At 39.7% G+C, this 23436-nt stretch overlaps 1 protein-coding gene and 1 pseudogene across 4 annotated transcripts in view; one reads left to right on the top strand and one right to left on the bottom strand.

The window, feature by feature from the left end:
* LOC110051350 (uncharacterized) overlaps positions 1-23436 on the bottom strand; it is a 434502-nt gene that overhangs the window by 240178 nt on the left and 170888 nt on the right. The window lies entirely within an intron of this gene.
* LOC110044501 (proteasome activator complex subunit 4-like) overlaps positions 1-23436 on the top strand; it is a 30750-nt pseudogene that overhangs the window by 4564 nt on the left and 2750 nt on the right. Inside the window, exons 5-36 of the transcript XR_016209543.1 lie at positions 385-511; positions 841-1079; positions 1525-1605; positions 1840-1904; positions 2664-2826; positions 3218-3316; positions 4223-4292; positions 5283-5350; positions 5864-5968; positions 7096-7243; positions 8256-8351; positions 8459-8517; positions 8934-8996; positions 10131-10186; positions 11130-11185; positions 11579-11621; positions 12306-12368; positions 12832-12927; positions 13316-13443; positions 13674-13766; positions 14749-14844; positions 15157-15326; positions 15899-15952; positions 16565-16687; positions 17772-17850; positions 19090-19150; positions 19245-19342; positions 19653-19722; positions 20169-20294; positions 20942-21019; positions 21155-21229; positions 21916-22020. The product of XR_016209543.1 is annotated as a proteasome activator complex subunit 4-like (transcript). The remainder of the gene's footprint in view (positions 1-384; positions 512-840; positions 1080-1524; positions 1606-1839; positions 1905-2663; positions 2827-3217; positions 3317-4222; positions 4293-5282; positions 5351-5863; positions 5969-7095; positions 7244-8255; positions 8352-8458; positions 8518-8933; positions 8997-10130; positions 10187-11129; positions 11186-11578; positions 11622-12305; positions 12369-12831; positions 12928-13315; positions 13444-13673; positions 13767-14748; positions 14845-15156; positions 15327-15898; positions 15953-16564; positions 16688-17771; positions 17851-19089; positions 19151-19244; positions 19343-19652; positions 19723-20168; positions 20295-20941; positions 21020-21154; positions 21230-21915; positions 22021-23436) is intronic.

Raw genomic sequence — 23436 nt, 5'->3', positions numbered from 1 at the left:
ATTTTCCAGTTTTTGCTTGTTTGTGTACAACTTGGAACTGTTGTTTGTTTAAAGCGCTTGATGAAAGTAGTAATGTTAGTATTATTAGCTTAAACTGTAATTTCAAATTCTGTGATTAATATGACCGCATGAAGACTTGACACATACGTCTTCATGTACAAGACAGATTTTGTTCACCATGTTTGTTGTGCATGTTATATGAGTGATAGACTTGTTTGTCACAATTGAATACTGCAGCAGAAATTCCATGCCATGCCCGGCAAGTATAAGTGAACAGTTGCCATATTAGTAAGCATTCCCTTTGCGATCAGTGAGCAATCAACGTTATTAGAATTTAGTGCAAATCTGTAATTTTTTTTGTTCTTCTATTTACATCCTCGTTAGGGGGAGCATCGCGTATGGTCTTGGGCAATAAAGACCCAGCTACCCCCAGTTGAGTTGGTGTGTATTTAAATGGCTGATATCCAATGACCATTAATCCTGTTAAAACTCTGGAAGGACAAAAATTAAGGTACATTGTATCCAATGTTCAGTTTTGATGGAATTTTATTCAGACATCACACTACACACACTTGTTTGCACATTACAACCACATGTACATGTTGATGATTTACATGACTGTATGGCCACTGTATCTGAATTTCACCTTGCTAAAGCTACATGTACGTGTATTAGCTTATTTTACGTATTTTAGCTACTTAAAAATTTGAGAGGTAATGAAGTATTAAATACAGTATATGTATGTATGTACATATGCATGTATACAAGAGTTTTACTTACATTTGACTATGTTAAACTTACATGTACCACCATAAATTGTTTAATTTCTTTTTTCATTAGAGGGAGATTTCCAAAGACTCCTTGAGAGACCACCATTCCAGAAGAATCTAAGCTGAAGGATGATGACCTGACAGCATTTGTAGAGTGCCTGAAGCCTGCCATCATGCTAGCAGTGTTTAATAAGAGTGGAAGCACTTGTCAGGGCAGATGAGTCATACCCGGCTGGCCACAGCCATGTTCTACCATTGCTACAGCTGGTGCTCCCTGGAATCGACCCTAATGACTTTAGGAAGGCTTTGGTGAGTGTAGATATCTGAAATAATTGAGATCAGCAGGTCAAGCTTGTGGTTTGTGAGAGGACTATATGTTATTTGTCGGCTGAGAGGTCCATAGTGAAAAACTGTGACCGAGGTCTTTTAAGTCCGATGTTTCACATACTATGGTAAAAAGCTATTAAACATTGCACCGTAGTAATGCAATTTCTCTCTAATTATTGTTTAAGGTTGCATCCTTACATGTGTAAGTGATGGTTTGTTACCTGATCCACCAACTTGAACAATTTTTCATTTTGCTCGGAAGTTTCAAGATAGTAAGGGCCTCCTCCATGTACAGGATGCTGTGTTACACTGTCTTGTAATTGATAAGACGACTTTTAGTGAGTGGATTTGTATTTTATTGTAGTGCCAGCAAATGTACAAGGTATAATACTTAGTTATGGTACTCTCAATGTGTTCATTTTTGTAGGGCACGTTTATTTCCACCATTGTTTGTCTGGTGCCTGTTGTGGACTGTTTAAAGGCTGTGGGAGTTGTAGAAATGACAGAGGTTACAGCAATGTTTTCCATGTTCTTTGCTGCTTTCATCAATTTTATGGTTTTAACTATGTTTTTGCAGTTACCCTTTGTAAGCAGAGATTAGTACTTGCGTTAAATTTTGCAAAAATACATATAATGTGGCTACGTTACAAATAAAGTTGCCAAGAAAATTAATATTAATATATTTTTTCTCCTACGTGTCTCCATATCAATTTATTACTAAACTCTTATTAACATTTTGCAGAATGAGAAAGAGTTGTGTCTTGCAATGGTTCAGTTTGAAGACTTTGTGCTACAATTTATGGACAGGTAAATTCTTAAACTGATGACATCAGACTTACTTTCAACTTCTCATTTTGTTTACATGTATGTAGTTTTATCTTTCCAACACTTACTGGCTCTCAAAATGTACAGTGATGTGTTGATCCCATGGTTAGCATAACAGGCTTCTGATTGAAACTGTTGAAAGCTCCTCTATTGCGACTGTTTTGTCAAAACTTTGAGTGTTGTGCAGTGCATCTCACAACCCGCATGAACTGGTGTGTTGCTGTAATCCTTATCCAATACTAATTTAAAAATTCTTGCAAGGTACTAACATCCAGCATCCATCCTTGTGGAGGCGCGGTGGCCTCATGGTTATTGCGCTTGTTCCGGATTGAGCAGTCTGGGTTTGAGCCCTGGCCGGGGACATTGTGTTGTGTTCTTAGGTACATGACACTTAACTATCACAGTGCTTCTCTCCACCCAGTTGTTTAAATGGGTACTGGCAAATGTAATGCTGGGGGTCACCCTGCAATGGACTAGCATCCCGTTTAGGGGGGAGTTCAAATACTCCCGGTCGTTTCATGCTACAGAAACTGGAGATAAGCGCTGGTCTGATGGGCCACTTGGCTAGTATGCAGACTTTACTACTAACATCCAACCCAAGGTTCTCTCAGAGTAATTTTTGGATAATCCTTATCATTAAGTAAATTGTTTGTGACAATGATCACAGTGTTTGTCTCAACAACATTGTGCTAAACTATATCTGGGTCTGTTATCATTTTAATTTATATTTCTGTTTTACAGATGTTTTGCAATGATTGACAACTCATCATTTGAGAACACGTCAGAACTGGATAGTACCACGATGAAAGCTGATCAGCATCACTCCCTGGAGGGCATGATGGGAATGGTCGTGGCCTCAACATCTCATGCTATTCTGATGCAGAGCTTGCCCAAGATTTTTCAGGTGAAGTTCTTTTGTGCAATCAGAATAACTGATCTTATGATTTCCAGCTGATTTCATTTCCAAGGAAATTTCATTAGCCAGAATTTGAAATGTGGGCATCCATGCAAATGTTCTGTTTGGCCTAAGGTACAACCCTTCTTGAAGAGTCCTGGGGCAAAATTTAAGCTTTTTAAAACATTCCAAATTTTCCTGAGTAACTACGTACACTGTACTCTCGATCCAATGCTTGGCTTGTTGCTTGTTGGGGAGCATTCATCTCTTTTTTGTTTTGCAAGTTTACAGACTTCGCCTTTGTCCATAGCACCACGAACATTTCCGCTATATGGACCTCATGCCAGTTCAGTGTCATAAATTTACTCACTGTGCATGTATTTATTTTTTGTTATTTCAGTGTGCTCTTGATCAGCTGTTTGCGTTTTGTACCAACAAAGTGCTTGAAACAAAGGTGGCAGGAAAGATGGCATCAGGCATGCGCTGGGTGGCTGCTAGGGTGAGTTTGAAAAAAATTCCAGCTGCTTGGTTAAATAAATAACTAAAGACTCTTATGCAAGTGTCCTGGTATTTAGCACTGCTCAGTGTGCTGGGGAGACTGTAAATCAAGAAATAAATACTATACATAGAACTGAAAACTTGTTCAAATCCCAGCTGGTTGGAGGCCGCTGACCAGTTGGCTGTTTACATGTACAAGACGGGTAGGAGTTGAACTAGGGACCACCGAACACAACTTCTAGTGGCAGGGAGAGGGATTTGAACCCAAGACCTCCAGATTACAATCTAGTGTCCTAACCATTAGGCCACTCCGCCTCTTTGGTTGGTCAAGAGTCTATTTCTGAAAGAAATTGCTAGGTTCAATTTAAGCTTTGTATTTACAGCGCTAGAGATGACTAGTCACGATTATTGTAAACTGGAAAAAAATTGAGAGGAAATTATTATTGTATCCACAATGTGTGATCTTATTATAGACTGGAATGCAAGGCACCTTCCCATTAAAAACCACAGTTATGACTGTGGCAAATCCTGTGCCGGGGACACAAACAATCCAATGAACCAATCATAACTCAGCAAATTAATGCAGCCAATGCAGAGAGTGTGAAACCTTGTGCGTGACGATTGGTTTTGGTTTCACTTCTGATTGGATGACAAAATGGCGTGAGATTTTTAGCCAATCATATAACGTTTGTAATTCACAAAAATGCAAATTACTTTTGACACTCAAGTTACAACCGCTCTCTTACATGGCAAGTAAACCCTGATCAGTTAGTTGGTGCCTGTAGTTGTAGGGAATGTGTCTTCTGCATTGTGGACTCTTTAATTAATGTGCGTGTTAAATTACATTTGCCTTTCAGGAAATCTTGTGTTTTCCTTTTCTTCATTTTTTATGTTTTATTTTATTCAGACAAATGCCACAGCTACTGTCAAGAAGTTTGTACCTCACTGTTGTTCTGTTGTTGAACACCTAACCTCTGGTAAGGTACTGAACTCACCTGGGGTACTGTGTACGTGTAGATATTCTGTCAAGAGGATTGTGTAATACTATAAGTCAGGTCCCTATAAGTCTTAACTGCCCAATGCACACAAAGAGAAACCACAAAAATTTTCCTTAGAATAACTGTTGAATGGATAGTTCAGCTTGGAAACTGTAGCCTTAATTTCTCAACTTATTCTTTCGTAATCTGCTGTTAATCTTTCCCAATCATGACCACTGTTTGGTGTTTTTTAAGTCTTTGGTCCCTTTGATTTAAATTTTTTTGTGTGTGCATCACACACTGTAAATTACCTATGATGTTGCGGCATAGCTCTTTGACTTAATTCTAAGGCAGATCAGATGCAGTACGCTTAGAGATAAGCAAACCAAAATTCGCGTTGAAAACGTGTTCTTAAAATGACGCGTTCAGAACGCGTGTGTTTCACGCGCGCTCGCACCCAGATAAGCTTGCGTTACAGACGGAAATTTACCTGTAAACGACGGTATGGACCCAGATGCGCTGAGGCATATTCCACGCAACTATTTTACGTACTGAAATGCTGGCTCCCCGGGGCTGGTTCATCCGACCAAGCCAGCATATTCAGCTACGATTTGTGAGCCCGACTGCCTCTCGGGTTTGTATAACTGTCTCGAATTCTCCTAACCCCCTCGTGTTGAAATGACGCTATGTAGACTCGGAAAAAAGTCCTCTTTTTTAAAACAAAATTTGAGTCAGATCGGGCAGAAAAGTCGCAGCTTGTAAGTTACTGTGGCCTTTAGTTTGTGTTACCGTAGTCTACCTGGATATGCAAGTGCTTAAAGCTATTCGCTGTGGTTGAAACTTGAGAACGTTCTCGTTGCGTGAGTTAGATAAAATGACCACGATTATCGTTTCGTGGTAGGCAAGTTTGAGGACAACGATGTCCAATTAAGTGTAAAATCATCGAAGCATAAGTTGCATATTGTTAATATGTTCAATATTTTCTTTCAGTGGAAGGGGTTGCAGAAGAAGAGGAAGTTGATGATCAGCTGTTATGGAATCTCCAGATTTTATCGGAAGTTCGTATGTACCTTCTTAATATTTTCGCTCTTCGCAGACATTTTGAGTGTTTGAGTGTTTGTTATTATACATTGAACTCACTTCCTCTTTTCTGATTTGCCGAAAGCGTACAGTGAATTTTCGAAATCAGCACCTGTGACGTCATGTAGCTGCAGATTATACAATAATCATGTTTAGGACACTCAAGGTCACGGGCAATCATGTCATGTATGACAGCGGTGCATGATTTCTAAGGGTAATCATGTCAAGTTCGCGCGCTTTGTGTTGCTTGCCGTCAGCGAATTTCAACAATTTCGGATTTTTTGGAAGCTTTCCCAAGAAATTTCCGTACCATTTATCCCCGTTTCGAAATTTTCGGAGTTTTTGGCTAAATGAAAAGTGTCCCATATTTCCAAGATTTTTGTACAGAATAACATCTGATCTTCAACTGATTTCCGTGGGATGTGCCACTTCAAATTCCTCTTTTTTAATTTTTTTTTTTATCTGACCAGCATTTTTTTGTTTCCCTGCAGCTCCTGGAGCACATGTTATGGCCACTGACTAAGATTTACCCCATGGAGTGGAGGAGCGTGTTGGTTGACTTTGGAACACCACAGACAGAGCATCTGTTTATTAGGGTGAGCTCCCTTTTGTATACGTTTAACTTTCAAGTCCGTATCACAAGTTGATACGAGTCACTAGCGACCTTAGTCATCACATATACGGCAAACGACGTATTTTTCTTCTAATCTTAAATGGTTCACACAAAAGTGGAAAAACGTCTCCTTCTATTCACCGCAAAAACAAATATTTTCACTCTACTGTACAAAACAGCTGAAGATAGGCGGCAAAAGTTTCATTTTTGTCGTTTGCCGTTTACCATAAACGTCATTCGTAACCTCTCCAATAGGACTTGTGTGACCGTGGGGAGCAAAATAGCACTGTAAGGTAGCTGGGCTGTTAACAGCCTCGTAGATAACGTGTAAAATAATGTTTCAGACTTAGTGTTTTATGGTAAAGAAGAACATCGACCTTTCTCGACTTGTCGCTCGCGGAATATCACTGTCTTGACAGCTTACAACTCGCGTGTAGTTATTATTAGCATTTTGATATGGTACCTCGGATGTGCTCAGGTGAAGATTAGACAACAAATCCAGACGTTCTTTGGCTTGGTGTATCTTGACATAGGATAGGTTTGTCACTGTGGATATACACAAATTTACGCCCGGAGAAAAAAATTGTAGGGTTTTTACCTAACCAAAGGCAAAGAAACTGCACATCAGAGAGGATTAACCTGCTCTCAGGCTAATCAGACTGAAAAAATGTTAAATTGTATTTTTTCCTAAAGAAAACTTCACTAATGTGTTCTATCGAATACCATACCCCCCCCCCCCCCCCTCCAAAGAATGGCTTTTAGTCTTGGAACCCCTCCCCTCTAAACCCTCCAGAAATTTCAGTTTGGATTAATTTTATAGTTTTCTTTAAAGGAACTTTTCACTTTTGAAACTCCCTCCCCACTGGAATTTCCAATGACCGTCTATGGAATGGGTAAGGATTTTTTTCAAGGGGTTGATTCAACAACTTCTGGCCAAAGATCGTTGAAATCATTGTGATTTACATAGTTATGCAATCAATCTTCCGCTCATTTTGAAATAACAGTGTAGGTAACTTTGAAACAGAACTACACACAAAGAGTCAAGTTTGTTCAATACAGACCTTTTTCATTGTAGGAAAATAATTGTGTATTTTTTGACGTTGCGTATAGGACTGGGGAAAACCAGGAGACCTTTTTAACCTAAACATTCAGTGGCACATGCCATCCGAGGAGGAGAAGCTTTTAGCAAAGGAGCTGTTGGACACGTTTCTACTACTGATATTATATCCCTACCTAAAATAATGTACAACCTCTCAAGGTAAATCAAATTCCCCCCAGCATTTTGACAGAATCGTTTGCTCTAAACGTCATATACATGTATAGTGGTCCCCTTTTACACCGCCGTTTGCAGTACTGGAATAACAGTCAGTCATCACACATTGTCTGACAAAATGTTTCAAGTTTTATATCTAATTTCTTTGAGCTACCTAATGTAAGTAAAGAAATAAGAAATAATGAAAGAAAAATTGGAACAAAATAGATAGATTTGTGTAATATTACAGGACAAAATTCATTTGCGGAAGATGTTAAAGTCTGTAATTGTACGATATTGATTTGGAAGTGTGTTCCAGGATTTAGCCGCCTGGTAACCAATATAGGTAAAGCCATAAGTAGCTGTACATTATTTTAGGTAGGGATATAATATCAGTTCCTCTTAAGGGGTAATTGCTGGATTTACAGACTGAAGAAATCTTCTAAGTATTCAAGGTATTTACAAAAGTTAAGACATTGAAAAACAGAAAGAATCATATTTTGCATGCGCCTGTTTGCCAAGTTTTAATTTGTAGTGGTGTTCTCCAAACTTCCCAGCTGCATCATAGCTCGAAGACGCTCAGCTAAAAGCATGAGTTCATTTTTAAATGTGCTAACATCCCACCCAGGGAGAGTAGAGTGCTTTGTGCTACAGAACATTTATAGCATTGGCCAGTTAAACCATAAAGCTCTGCTTTTTCTTAGGAGTGAAGTAGACCTTTCACAGCCTGCCTATTTTTCAATGTACGCCAAAGTAAAAGTGAGCGAAGCGAGTGCGGAGCACGAGGGGTGTGAGCAAAGCGAGCCAAACGAAGATGTTTTTTTCTCGTTTCCCACTTCACGTCCAGTTCTCTCGCGATTCTATCCGCGCGTTCAAAGATCGAATAAACATACGAGAAAATAGAGGGCTGTGGACAGTCAAGGAATGAAGAACAGGTAAACAGGCACTTACTGGAGTGAAAGAGGGACGGGTTGTTTTAGTGTGAAACCTAACATGATCTGCGATTTTACGTCTTCAGGGAGGAGCTTCAGCAGTGTCTAAACATCATCTGTGGGTGTCTGTCTGGAGCTGCCATTCTCTTACCAGACTGGAACAGACCTCCGCTGGAAAACTTGTAAGGACTGTCTGGTCTTCTATCTTACCACTTACTTAATCCTCTTGGTGCGTGTTATTATCTAATTAAACTGTTCTGATAAACGCAAGTTCTGTATTTCTTTACAGAGGCCTCAAGACCCTTGTGAGCCGAGGAAGATTTCAGAACACTGTCTCGATGGAACCAGGTATTGTTTGAATTCAGGATTTTAGCAATTAAATTTTATTAACTTGCGTTCGGTTGTACAGTATGGTTACCTTGTGACCGCACTTCATTAAAATCTGTTCTTTTTGCTGACTGACTTAAACCCTTTCATCCCGTGGGGGGCATAGGTCCTTAAGGAAGTCTCTTCATTCCACTCTATCTTGTGACCGTCTCTCCAACTGTTTCCAGTTGAAGCCTGCCTCTCTCATCTCCCCCTCCACTGACCATCACCAGCTGTTCCCTGGCCTCCCTCTTCCGCTTGGGTTCCAAGCACTTGGTGGTGTTGGTATTTGGTTTGGACAGAGTATCACCCAGCCAATTTAAGTGTTCTTTTTAATTACAGTACAGTTCTTACACAACTTGCTGACTCAAAATCTAGTATATTATTATCTTTTTCAGAAGTGTCGATGGGTGAACACAACTCGCGAGCTCGGATAGCAGAGCTGATTCATAGACTTTTAGGTAAGACAGTGTACCTCCAGGCCCGGGTTATTCGAAAGGTAGATAGCGGTATCCACCGGATAAATCGCTATCCAGCGGATAGCGAGGTCTGTTTTGTTAACACTTATCCACTGGATAGCGATTTATCCGGTGGACTGGATAGCGTTATTCAGCCTTCGAACAACTGGGGCCAGATCTTAAATAAGTAATCAATGCAATAAGTGTTTTATTAAAAAGCGTGGGAAATGTAATTGGAGGAACTTTGTGAACAGCTTTGTGAAAGATGGAAGCCCAGTTGTTGAGAGCACGATGGATCTGATTCATGAGCGTTTTTTCATTCTAGTTTAGAATTCTAGAAGGAAATTCGAAAAAGTACCCATCGTGGCTCACGTTTTTCAAAATACGCAGAGCTTGGTCACTTCACGTTCTTGTTTTGCAGAGAACGGCTACGAAATGTACGGAGATTTATAACGCGCGTGCACAGCCATTGCTCTGCTCATTAAACCTTTTTGTTTGGTGGCGTTCTCGTTGCCGTCGTGGTTTGCTTACGCCTGGTTTTCACTAGCGATGCAAGCACAAGCGCAAGCACAAACGCAAGCAATAGGAAAGGCCCAAGTGAAGACGAAGTTGGACGCAATAACAACCACAAGCAAAATCATCCGAACCTTTCAAACTGTTTAGGCGCGAGGTAATCTGGATCCAGTGTTTTCATTAGTCAAACTTAACCACGTGTGGTAAATATCCTTGTGCTTGTGCTATGCCTGAGCGGTATTTGGTTTTCATTTGTTGCAGCACAAACGCATAAGCGCAAGCACAAGAAAAAGGAAGAATTTGATCCTTGTGTTTGTGCTTGCGCTTGTGCTTATGCCTGCATCAAGGCCGTTTTCACGATGAAATAAGAATCACTGAGTTTGCGCTTGTGCTTGCACCGCTAGTGAAAACCAGGCTTTAAGCTCCCTAGTGTCGACGACAGGGCGCCGTAAACGCATGGACGAAAATGGACTATTGTGGACGGGGCTTGAATGTGGTTTTCACAATGGAGTGTCTTGCATAAGCTGCCTAAGTTTGTACTTTCCCACAGCGAAGCTAAAAAGATTACTTTTGTCCCCAGAGCGCTTGTGTGTAAACTACATTCAATTTTTTTGTTTCCTGTAGATCATCTACTTTGTCATCACGAGGATGACACTAAAGCTCTTTTGATAATTTTAAAGGTAAGAAACTTGTTTTTCTCTCGCTGGTGATCGTTGCGGTGAAACTTGAACTGAAACAAATTGTTGTCAGGGGTTAAGTGTGATGGAATAACTCCTCTGAAGAATTGCAGTGATAATCGTGTAAAAGAATGTTGAGAAAACAGACAGCTGTGTAAAAATTCCCATCGATTTTCGTTGTAAAAATAATTCCTATTTTAAGCTGTCAAATAGAAGTTTGTACATTGGTTATCATGACTGTATTTGTCGGCTATTTTGCCATTATGACTTCAAATTTTGTCATGAAATCTGCACTCAGGTTTGAGTATTTTCAAGTGAATCATTAAACGGCAAATCAATCAATGTTCGCGGCTATTTATCTAGCCTGCGAGCGGGCTCACATTTGAGTAACGCGCGCGATCGGAGAGCAAAGCGATCCGACGGGAAGGAGTCTCGTCTCGCGGCGCGCGCTTGTGCTCCAACGTGAGCCTGCTCGTAGACTACTATTTATCTTGAAGTAAAGCACTTCTTACGCGAAGAACCGAGAATAACATGTCAGACCACGGTTTACAAGACTATACCACGTAATACTAGATATTTTTAAAGGGACAAAGTCTTGGAGTTCTCTATCCTAATTTCCATATTATATTGTCAAATGCCACAAAAAAGAGAGAAAAAGATTCTACGAAGCAAAATAGAACAAGTATATTGGGAAAGAGGTACACATAACAAAGATGGAAGAGGATTACAGATCAAAAAATTTGTTTTTGTAACAGTATGTCAAAAAATCGAAATACCATTCTGGCGAAATTTTAAATGTTTTGATCATACTATTCTTCTTTTTAGTTGATACACACTTATTTTTATCGCAAGATAATAAAACATGTTAATATCAAGCTCCTGATATATCAGCCTGGACAGCTGTCCTTTTAATGGCTTCTTGTGTCATTTTGTGTGCACTTAACAGATCTATGATCTCTTAATGCTTCATGTTGGAGGCCAGAGAGACGAGTTTGATAGCAGGTAATGTATTATTCATCTTGTTTTTCAAGAAAGCCGGAGAACGTCCTTCTTGTAATCTAGTTTTTAAGCTTATTGCGAAGCACCTTCCATACATGTGTCATCTTCTGTTGGCAAGGGGAAGCCGTAATTATTTGATGGTTGGTGCGGTGGCCTCCGGTTGCAGTGTTCCAAGACAAGACACTTTGCTCGCAACCTTGCGTTTCGGGAAGTGTTAAAGCAATCTTGACATAAGCCATGTGTAAAGTAGAATGGATTAGTGCAGTTTACTGATGAACTGTAGGGGCGAAGTGTGTGGGTTTTTTTTCCTTTCACAGAAGCTTGTTATTGTGCCTAAGTTTCAACAGAACGAGTTTTCTTTTTAGTTTACAATTCTTTATTTGTGATTTTCTTCAGATGGCGCAGTGCAAGTGCTGCGAAGAGGGCTATGGAAGACAAAGTACGTTGTATAATATCGACAAGGCCCTGGTGAACGAAAAAATATTCGTGCTGAGAGACGGCGGCGGAAAAATTGCTGCCCGATTCACGTACAAAGGAAACCATTTTCGAGAACTGTTTCCACAGCTATGTTTCATTCCACGTTTGTGTGGAACGAGAGGCGTTGCTCATTTGCTTTACAAACTTGGGAGCTTCAAATTCAACAAAGTTGAATCAGATTTTGTACAAAATGTATCGAACCGTAATATTTTCATTTATTTTGACGTCCGTCGTAATGGCACTACCAGCTAACTGTGTATTTACTAGTTCTTACACCAGAGGAATCAGCCAAGCGCAATTTTAAACAAGAAGCTTATATTACCGATCGGACAGTCACAGTGACTGTTTTCGTTGACCAACCATTGGAGATCTAATAATGTTAATCAAAGTAATAATAAGTGGAAAATATCCAAATAGGCCATTTCCGAGTTACCTTGTGCCTCTGTTTCAAAATGAGTCTTCATGCAAAATTTTTCATACGAAAATGAGGTTGATTTGCATGAAAACTAAGATGTAGGCGGAACACATTTTCATATGAATGGTTTCGCCCGAAGACTCGTTTTGACACAGAGACAATAGGCAACTCGCAAATGGCCAATTTCCACTCTATTATTAGACTACATAATTTATTATTTTATCGATTCAGCTTGCAGGAAAGAAGAAACGTGTTTGACCGTTGCTTATTGAAAGAGTACAGCTGCAACATGAAGTGAGTTCCAAAAATGTACTTTTTCAACCAACCACGTCTTAACATATCTTCTTGAATGTCCTGTGAATAGTTTACTTTCTTCCCACTTTTTTTTCCCGAGTCTGAGTTTCACAAAAAGCTCAAAAGTTCCTTCGCTATAAAATAATGTTCCTCGGTAGTTAAAAATACGACAAAGATGCCTATAGAGTTGTGTTCACGAACTCGACTTCATCGTTCGCACTTGCAAGAGACATTTCTTCAAACTTCGCAACGACAAGTCGCTAAAGATATGATCAAAGGACAGCAGCTTTCAAAAGTGAATTTTGGAAAGTTTGTCTTGAATTTTTATAGAAAGGTGTGGTAATATTGGTATAGGTTGAAGTTAAAACGTTTTCAAAATAAACTATTCGTAGATTGTTAGTCAAGCACAAAATTGTATTAGCGCAACCTTGGGACAAATCTATACATATAAATCGTATTTCAGATGCGAATCCTGGACCGAATTTCAAACCAATTAACAACATTACATAAAGTGTTATTGGACGATTTGTTTAAACTCGCGACAACAGTTTACACAGAGGTAAGTCTTTTTACCTTCCACTGTTTTTCTTTATACAACGACAACAGCAATCTATATTTGTGCTCGTTAGATTTACATACATAAGTCACCCACTGAGAAATGGCAAATGGTAGTGACTGTGCCATGCGTAAGCTTAAAAAAACAAAGAAGAATTCGGGGAAAAAACTAGGACGTCTACAGAAGTATATAGACAGACAATAAAAAAAATGAGCAAAGAGCTGTGCACTGATTAACTAAAATTTAAAGTACGTCAACGTACGGGACCACTCAGTAGTTGAAAAAGATAGATTCGTTTAGGAAATGTTTGAAACACGTGCTGCTGTTACTTGTCAGTTTGTTTACAATACTTTAACTGTAGAATCATGTCACAAACTTTCTTTATCCCTAGGTTCGTATCAAGGCTCAAAGAGTGCTATCGTCTTGCATCGATGTGTTTGATTACTTTGCTCGAACCTTGGTACCACCAACGTTATCTAAACTTCAAAACAGCCCAGACATCTCCATGAAGAATTCAAGGTTTGTGCAAACACGCAGTCACTGCTAAATCTTATATTCGTTGTGTATTGAGTACCTTCTTTCCAAACTACAAATTAATCGTCTCACGCGTTTAGTGGTAACTTAAAGTTGGCATGCACTATAGGGGAAATCTCATGAACGAAATGAACGCAGAATATCTTTGTGAAGCGATATTGTCCTTTTTTTTTTTCTCCCTCCTTTTCTGATGTTTTTTTTTTTGTTATTTTCAGGGTGCGCTTTACGTCCTGCTTAAAAACCGCATGTTGTGTCTGATAGTACATTACTGGGAGGTCATGGTTGATGTGTGGCCTGTTATTGTCCAGGTACGCATCTCGACGTTCAAATATTTTTCAAACAATATAAATCCCGGTAGGCTTGCCACAGGTCAGGAAATGGTCAGGGAAAAATTAAAACTCTTCAAGTTCACGGAACTGTTAGGAAATTTAATTTTGAGTCAGGAAAAATTGACATTTTGAGGGACAGTCAGGGACAACTGAAATTATAACAACATCGATGCAATACCATTGAAAGCTCAGTGGAAGAAATATTTTAGGCCACTGTGATTTCAATGTTTTTTTTTTTTAGCGAAAAAGGCAAATTTGTTGAAAAAGTATCAGTCCATGCTGTAAGGAAGGCAGGAGACCGCTGCTATAATTATTTGGTGAGGGAAATTTTATATTTAACAGGGAAAAGTCATATTTTACTTTACTCTACACTTTACACTTTACTCACACAGTGTCTCTCTCTCCTCTCACGTGTATAAATGGGTACCTACAGCCTGACAAAAATGTGGATGGGGGAGGGGAGGGTAACCCTGCGATGGACTAGCCTCTCATTCAGGGTAGAGTAGAAATACTCCTAGTCGCTTCATGCAGTAGAAACCGTGGTGAAGGCGCTTGGCTCGTCAAAACGTCGTCTCTGAAAAAGATGCTACAACTGACAAACCAAATGCCTTAACTTGAAGCTTTCGATGAGGACAGTTGGACGCATTTTGAGAGCCTTAAATAATTTAAAAACGTCACAGTGATCTGTGAAAACTAGTTCGTTGCTGTCAGTACAGACTTTACCATTAATATACTCTACCGACTCGATACAATACTGAGCAATCTTGTCCAGGATCCTTTAGTTTTTCCCGATAGAGATTTGACTTCTCCTTAACATTTCGATACAAACGCAAGCCTGTGAGTTAATAGAAAACAAGAACTGATCACCGAAGACATAACTCATATTCTCCATACTAATGTTATAAGAACTGTATGAAACCTGGTGAGGAGAATCTTTTTTTTTATCTGTGAACGTTTGCAGGCTGACCACTCCGAAAAGCAATCCATTATCAACTTGATGACGATGCTCGCCGAGGAAATGGTGAAGAAGTATGATACGGTGGCTGTTAGCAGAATAGTAAGCCAGAGAAACATTTTTCCCCTGAAAAATGCGGCATAAAATTCAGCTGGTTTGAATTCACGCATCATGAATCAGGACAAAATGATCTCAGTTTTCAACCTAGCGTTGTGTGCACTGCTCTTGCAAAGTCTCCCCGCTACAACACAGAAATGAACCAATATCCGCTTCGTGTGCACCAGCTTGAGTACTGTTCCAGCACCCTTGTTCCCGATACGCACACACGAAGGGGCTTGTACTCGCTTCACTTCCCCTCAACGTGTTCCCTAGCGTGTGCCGAAATTGATGACGTCTGACTTCTCTTATTCATAGGTGACCGATTCTGCAGTTGAACAAGCTAAGCGGCTCTTAACTTCAACGGGCCCCGTGCCGCAGAGCCATCTTAAACCAATCTCAAGTCCTACAGCGACAGCTCTTCCAAGCGACTTAGAACTCAAAGAGAGCGAGGACGCTTGGAAAAACACACGAGAGAATAATCTGAAGTAATCAATCTGTCAGTCAGTCAGTCAGTCAGTCAGTGATTTGTTCAATCAGTTGGTTACACAGTCGGTCGATCAGTGGGTGGGCGGGGCAGGAAAAAACCCAGGTCCGATTGCTCTGGGCAAGTAAATCTTGCCCTTGGGCAAGTGAATACAGAAGTTTGATTTTCCGGTGGGCAAGTGAAATTAGCCTGAGCAGTAGTCTTGTTATAGTTTATCACTGATTACAGACAGTACCTAGTAAATGATGTAATGGATAAGGCATGCATATTGCACGCCTATTGGGCAAGTGATATTTTAGTTGGGGCAACTGAAAAATGAAATGTACTGGCCCAATGGGCGACTGGATTTCAAAACTTTTTTCCTGCCCTGGGTTGGTCGTTCAGTCGGTCAGTCAGAACTCAGTCAGTCTGTCAGTCACTCTGTCAATCCGTCGATCTGTCTGTCTGTCTGTCTGTCAGTTACTCGGTCAGTCATTCACTCAGTCCCTCAGTCCGTTTGTCCGTCAGTCACTCACTCACTCAGTCCGTCTGTCTGTCTGTCAGTCAGCTTGACTCCTTTCCTCGTCATTTCAGGAATTACCATAAACTTGTGAGCACTTTAGTGGACATGTCGGAGAGCGATGGCCTGTAAGTTGTAATGCTATGTATTTTCCATGAGTTGTCAATTCCTTTTGTCGTTATTTTTTGCATCACCCCAAGTACGTTGTCCTAAGTTACTCATACGGAGGGGGAATAGGGTGGGGAGAGTAGCTTGTAGCCAGTGGGGCCGAATCTGTCAGCACTTGCCTTCGTGGTCCCAACTAGGTATATCCATGAAGATTTGCATCACGTATCCACGGAAACAGAAAGAAAAAAAATCTTTTTGAAACCTTCAAGCCACGTACCTCTTCAGAACCTGTAATTTCATTCGCTCTTTGTTTGACGCACCTCTATTATTTTAAGAGTTAGGTTCATTGCTTCTGCTGTTCGTTCTATTGTTTTCTCAGCCTTTGTGAGAGGTGCATGGGGCCTTAAAACCTGCCATTACACGAGCCTTCTTGTTATCGATATACACATTGACAGTATTCAAAATACGTGTATCGTTGATATTTACGATAAGGAGCCGACTCAAGGTCAAGCAAAACACAAAGAAAGCTTTCCTGTTCTAACTTGAAATGTATATCGCTAGTTGGCTTTAAGTATTAAGGAGTTAAAATATTTTTAGCATGGAATTGATAACATATTTTTTCCTATTTTCAGACTCTGGCGTTATCTCCAGATTTGTTTCAGTTTTCTCAGTTTGTTAATTCATTATGATGTGCCTCTACCGGCAAACGCGGTGAAACTTTGTGTGAAATTCACGATGCATTAGCGATTCGAAAGGTAACTATTGAACAAGTAATACCTAAAATAACTCTTATTAACCCAATGAATCTCCAAGCCGATTAAATGTCATGAAAACTTGTATCCAAATTTCTGCCCTGCAAGATAGTGATTTCCTTGTCTTTTTGTTCGTTGAGAACCTCTGCTTGTATTCGTTTAATCCGTTAACTAATTTTGACCGCGTAAAAACTAGCGCATGACAGGTGGGATTAAAACTGCTGTCCGTTTACGAGACAACATTGGCCGCCCTTTGATTGGTTGCAAAATTGCAGTTGACACCGGCGCATTGTAGTTTCTGTCAGTAAATAACGGTGGACAACTCGGAATTAAAGAAATTCGCCCGGAGTGAACCGAAAATAATTCAAAATAAGCTCGAACCTTTGATCTCCGTCAAACAGAGCGAGATCTAGTTAACTGAAAATTTGATTGCGTGAAAACGTTTTGATGACGAAGCACATGTTGTAGGAGGCTTCTTCGAGATAATAACCTTACCCAAGCATGCAGTTTTAGTCTGAAAAGTCGCTTATCTGTTACTGGAATCGGACTAAGGTAACAACTGTGGCTATACACTCTTTGATAAGTGAATAAAGATGGTGAATATTTTTTATATGTTTGTTAAGAAAATAAAAAAACAGAACGTGGAATTTTTGGGCTTAGGCTGAGCTTTCTTAGTTTTTAGGTGAGCTTGGAATGTTCTGAAGATGTTCTTAAGTTACCAGTTCCAATGGTTTAGTAGTCTTATTATAAGAAGTAACCTCCATTAGACCTAAATGAAAAAATACAGATTACTATACAACCGAACATGTTCAACAGTGAACCATACAATAATATAAGTTCATGTTTTATGTTCAGACATTTTTCTGAAAGCATTTGGTCATTAGACTGAAAACACTCAAGTTTTACATTTTACTAGATTGTATACTGTTCCTTCTGAATTAAAATTGGGTTTTGCTATTAGCCGTTCTTGAAATTCGGGTCAATCAAAGCCTTAACTTATACTGGATTTTGTTTGGGGCATAAGAAGTAGCAACTTCTTGAGTGTTTCGACAAAGAAATGAAAGTTGAATTCCTTATCTGATTTTAGGTTGCGATAGACGCTGTTGGAGCTATCTTAAAACAGCAGAAACGACCACACGTCAAAATAGCCGATCCATACACTGTTGGTAAGACTGACAAAGATAGTTCATATTAGTATATACCACACAAGTGAATAGTGCTTTTCGCCCGCTCTGATTGGTTAACTCGGAGGTGATTAGCAAGTACTATTCACCTCCGAGCAGCCGGCGCGAAAGATTTTAAAATTTCCGACTACTTGTCACACGTAAAATATCGCTTTGGTCCGCTAATTATTCAGCTTGTGTGGTATATACTAAAACAATTATTCACCTCAGTGTCGGTGAAAGTGGTGGATATTTATCCACCACTATTCACCTCCACTTCGGTGAATAATTGTTAATTATAGACTGTCAGGCCCGGTTGAAACGTTCAACTTTACATGTGCCGAACCATGGCCGAACCTAATACCCATTTGGGTCGACTCAAATGATTAAGTTCGACAGTTGATTCAGACGTGGAACTTAATGGAGTCGAACTTAATTGCTAATTCAACTCAAAACCTTGGAAGTAAAATATAAATTATATTATGTATCCGTAATGTATGCATTAGATTCGGCACATGTTAAATTCATGTCTGAATCAAAGTCGAACTTTTGCTGGTCTATTCGACTGCCGCAGTTAGTTTTGTAGGCCACTCTTTGGGTAAGTTGAAGACATTGTGTTATAGTGTAAAGCCTTTTTTTGGAGCAACTACTAGTCAAGCAGCAAAATCCGCTAGCCTGTAGCTATCGAATGAAACGTCCAAATAATGGATTACGTAGTCTAGGAAAGGAGAAAAACATAAAGGTAATAAATAAAAAACTAATAATAATCAGGGATGACCAAAACTTGAGGAAGTCGGTGAACATGAAAAATGTGTAACTTCAGATCAATGGGAGTATCTTTGTAGAGTGTTTTTGATGTCCCCAGTGATTAGCTGCTAAGGGTAGTTGCCATTGTTAAGAGTAGTATAGGTAATCGTATGAATTCGAATCCTATTGTGGGTTTACACTACGTGTGATTTTTGAAAATTCTCTTAAAATTACACGAAACTTAAGGCGAGTGCAATCTGATAAAATTTTTAAATATCACGAGTAGCGTAAATCCTTAATTGCTCTCACATTTTAACGATTACTCGTTCATTATATGAGGGAGAAAATTATGAACGCGCGTGCGTTAATTTTCACCGCAGTACAAATTAAGAATTAACGATAAATTTGTCTGCTCTCAGCCAATCACAATGAAGTAATTTTCTTAGTCATATGATAAATAGCGTAATGCACAGTCTATTCTTGTTCTGTCTTCAGCTGGTCTACCAGAGCCCACGACAACAGTTATTCAGCCCGGTGATCGGGAAGATAACGGATGGTAAGATACGACTTTTAGATACCTGATATAGAGTTGATAAATATACATACTTTCTAGTGAAATAAATCTCTATTTTTTCCTATTCATTCTGCAGGCTGCAATATTCGTCTAGTGATCTCCCCAGGACCAAAATGAGTGGAAATGCTGTGTTTTCATCGATAAAACTCACTGGGGCTACTATACATGGCCAAAGTAAGTATTTGAAGAACCATTAGAACTATGGTATAGAGTGTTTTCACTCACGTGGCCAGCAACCATACAAATTGTTTGGACCTTCTAACGCCTCCAAAGAACCAGAATGCAAGCCTTAGGGTGTTTCTAGTCAAACGCTTAGCGCCTCCACACGAAGTTACGACTTGATTTCTCACAAGATGAGATAGTTTATTAATCTTCTAACTGCAAAAGTCTATTATTTATTCTTGTAAAATTCTGTAAAAGAAACCTTCCCTCACGCTTCACTAAGTAAACAAATTTAACATGTGCCTGTGTATGCTTTGTCTAGAAAACTGCTGACCTATGCTCCTGCAGACCAACAGCCAATTCTAGGGAGAACACGTGACCAACTTTCGGAGGTAAGTAAAGTATATGTATTGCTGGGTTGTGTTTTATTATGTACATACACGGTCATCTATTGAAGAATTATTAGAGCTGTAGGTACAAGAGTATAAGTGTGGGAGTTTGGCGTTAATTCATGTAGTATTTGCAGTAATTCTCTTCACAACATGGGAATTCCTTCGAGGTCATAAAGTTCTTATTCCTATAAAACAGGGTAAATACCCTGTTCATTTTAGTCTTATATAGGGGGCGGGAGATGACTGACATTTCAGGCTAAGTCGTATAGTCTGATGAAAATCTTTGTTCGCCTGACAATAGTTACTCTTCCCACTCTCCCTGGAGAAGCATTCCGAAGCGTGACCACCCTAGAAAGGCCGCAAAGGTTACAATCCTTGCTTTGTTCGTGTCCTCTTTGACTGGTGTCCTGAGTGACTTGTTTTGCTGTTGTTTTTGTTGTTTTCAGGAGGAGCAGCCAATTTACGATGTCTTTAGTCAAGAAGAATTTATGTCAAAATTCATCTCGTTTCTATCCTTGGAAGATAGGAGAGGCAAAGATAAATTCAACGTTCATCGCTTTGTGTTGTTCAAGGTCAGAGAAAAGATTTCTGTTGTTAGTTGTGTCCTAAATAACAAATAAAGAATAACTAAATAAAACCCATGAAATTTCGCTCATCACACTTGATGGTAGAAATTTATTGGTCATTTTTTGAGCAATGGATGCGAAACTTGTTGGAAAATTGACCGGTCATAGAATTCTAACCAGTGAACACTAGAGAACGTTTGATTTGTATCGTTCTCTCGATTTTCCCGACCAGTGACTGATAATCGAGCCTAACGCTAGAGTTGCTTCGAAAATCAACCGAACCATGCATTTGGACGTCGTACGACAAATCTGGATGATGTCGCTGGTCTTAAAAGTAGCAGTCACCAATGATCTCTCTACATAACCCAGAGGGACTGGGAAAGTCGAAATGCTCATTTCTGTAACTGAGCTGATTTAAAAATTATTAAGCAATTCGCGCCAGTATTCGCCCGCCCAAAGTGGCGGGAAAAAATCGGCGCACGTATCAGCTAATCACAAAACTTTTCATTTGCGCGTGTTCAGACAGTGGCGGGAAAAGTCAGAATGGGGTCCCCGCCACGAATTGGCAGTCGGTAGTAATCGGTTTTGTAACTGGTAAGAACTGGCGCAGTATCTTTCTTACTAACCAGTGTCTGTATATTTTTTCTCAACAGGGTCTATTTAGAAACTTTGACGACACATTTGTAGATTTAATAAAGCCTCATCTTGAACGACTTTGTATAGACCCACAGGTAAGGTAAACAGTGTACATGTAACTTCGTGTTCCTCGCACTGGTCTCTTCTTTAGACGCTATGTGGCTCGGCATGAAATACCTCAGCTCTTTTAATATAACCCATTTGTGTATTTGTTTTTTATTCTTCTGTAGGAGAGCAGTCAAAGGTGCGCTGTAGAAATTATCGCCGCTGTTATCCGCGGGTGCAAACACTGGAAATTTGAAAAGGTATAGACAAACATATGAGGCGTTTCGTAGGTATTAATCTACCTTTGGACACCCATATCTCTAGTTACATAAACCAGAATCAAGAGGTTTTCACTTGAGTGTCGAAAGTAATTCGCGTTTGCTTTGGTTTTACATTGCGACGCTAAGCGATTGGCTTAAAAAGAACTCGTGCTACTTTGTCAGCCAATCAGACGTAGTACCAAAATCAATCTTGACTCACTCACACACGTTTTCCCGGGCTTTGCGTCAGCTACATGTACTTGCTTCGAGTTCTGATTGGTTCACTGGATTGTCTAAGTCCTTTGTGATTGGCCAGAGTGGTTGCTTTGGTTTCAGTTCTACGACCCTCAAATGAAAACCGTTCTCTCGCACTGAGTATTCCAATTACGAACTAAGAGTGGAAGATGTGTTATAATGACGCCTCGTGGCAGCGGATTGACGACTATTTCGCCACATTGCTGCCTCGTAAGCTTCTTACAATTTAAAAAAAAAAACTGTAGCGAGAACCTCCCTCAGGAAAACTGTTTATTTGCTTTTCTTTTCTAAAGCTTAATATTCTTTGTTCTGCTCAAGTTGTGTATATAACTGCGATGATCAATCATGTCTTCACATTTATTCTCTTGTTTATTTGTTTGTTTGTTTGCTTATCCCCGAGGTTGATCAGTTTTTGTTTTTCATATTTTTAGGTTGAAAATCTGTGGGACTTTCTAGTGCCTCTTCTGAGAAAGGCCCTATCGGCCGTGAACGTGGAGACCTTGGAGGATTGGGGTACTTGCATGGCTACTGCTGTGGTGAGCTTCTGCTATTATGGACCAAATGACCTTTCCCAGTAAAATGTTGATAATTAGCGCCCTTGTTAGGAACATGTCCTAACAAAAACCGCTTCTTAAAGGAGCTGCGTCACCGTTCGAAGAGCTTGAAAAGTTTAGCCTAAATTTTTCAAGTTCGTCGTTTATGATCCGTGTCAATCTTCTCCATCCTTAACCATCCTTGTTCTTTTATGGTTTATTATTATCTCTTTGGTGTTTTTCTATCTTGTTGAAGTACTATTTTCAGGTTTTCTTCAATTTAAGGTAATCTTATCCGTGGCCAAAATAACTCAAAATACCGTGACTGAGCTCATTTAAGACTGGTTCTCCCTGGCGCGTAAGCGTAAGCATAAGCAACATAGTCAAAGACAATTAAGTAGGGTCTTATGTCAGAGACATTTTCTGACAGATGCGCTAATCATCAGTGACTGCGTGTTCCTCATGCTTATAATTATGGGCCTGTGAAACCAGCCTTGAAAGACACCGTAATCTATGTACGTTGTATGCTTGTCCTTATGCGCTTGCAAAACCAGCCTTAAGCAAACGCAGTGTACAAGTAGGGATCAATAGAGTTAAACTACTGGTAAAAGTCAACTTTTGGGAGGTTTGTCTTTGATAGCAAATCATAAATTATTCAAGCTTGTCTCGGAACAAAGATAAATTTAACAAGCTACCGTCGTACAACTGAAAGCTAGTAGAATCTCGTGATCGAGGAAGCTCGATTTTAGTTCACGATATTTACACTGTCTCCAATTAAGGACGTTCGCGCGAACATTTTCCAACATTGATTTTTTTCTGAAACGTTCACCACTGTAAGATGATGAGTTAGTTATGTCAGAAATGTAAAAAAATGGGGGGTCATCGACTTTGTTTTGGAGAGAACATGCCCGGAAGAACACCCTAAAATGAAAAAATCCCCTTCGTTAGCGAATAAGGCCACAGTGTCTGTAAGCCTAAAAATATTGCGATTAGATCTTGGAAGTGAAATGTTCTCTGCCAAATAATGTTTTTAAGTGGACCTATTAAGTGAATTTAGTCAACTGGTGAGGTTCCGTAAAGAACAAGTTCGCATTTGGCGACCATAGTTTCACGCCCCTTGCAGCCGCAAGATGGCAGGATTCGATGTCCCGGGGACAGAAATCTTGAAATTTTTTTAACTTCCCACATTGATTTTTTGTTCATTTTTGAACAATGTGGAGATAATTGTAAATAAAGTCTGTTTCTGGAAAGAAAAGTACGGGTCACCGAACGTCCAAGATCGTAAAATCCAGGCAAAGCTATAGCAATGGCCATCTACCCTGTCATTGTTCATTTTAGTACTTAGTGCGCGTTCTCATACATGAAGTGGCGTGTGAATTTGCGTGCGCAGTAAGGATGCGCGGAAACAATAAGCGCGAA

This window comes from Orbicella faveolata, unplaced genomic scaffold (assembly GCF_042242905.1).
Source record: "Orbicella faveolata isolate gen_17 unplaced genomic scaffold, um_ofav_v1 contig_27, whole genome shotgun sequence".
Taxonomy (NCBI): domain Eukaryota; kingdom Metazoa; phylum Cnidaria; class Anthozoa; order Scleractinia; family Merulinidae; genus Orbicella; species Orbicella faveolata.
The sequence above is the reverse complement of the archived record's forward strand: the minus strand, read 5'-3'. Positions and strand labels throughout refer to the sequence as shown.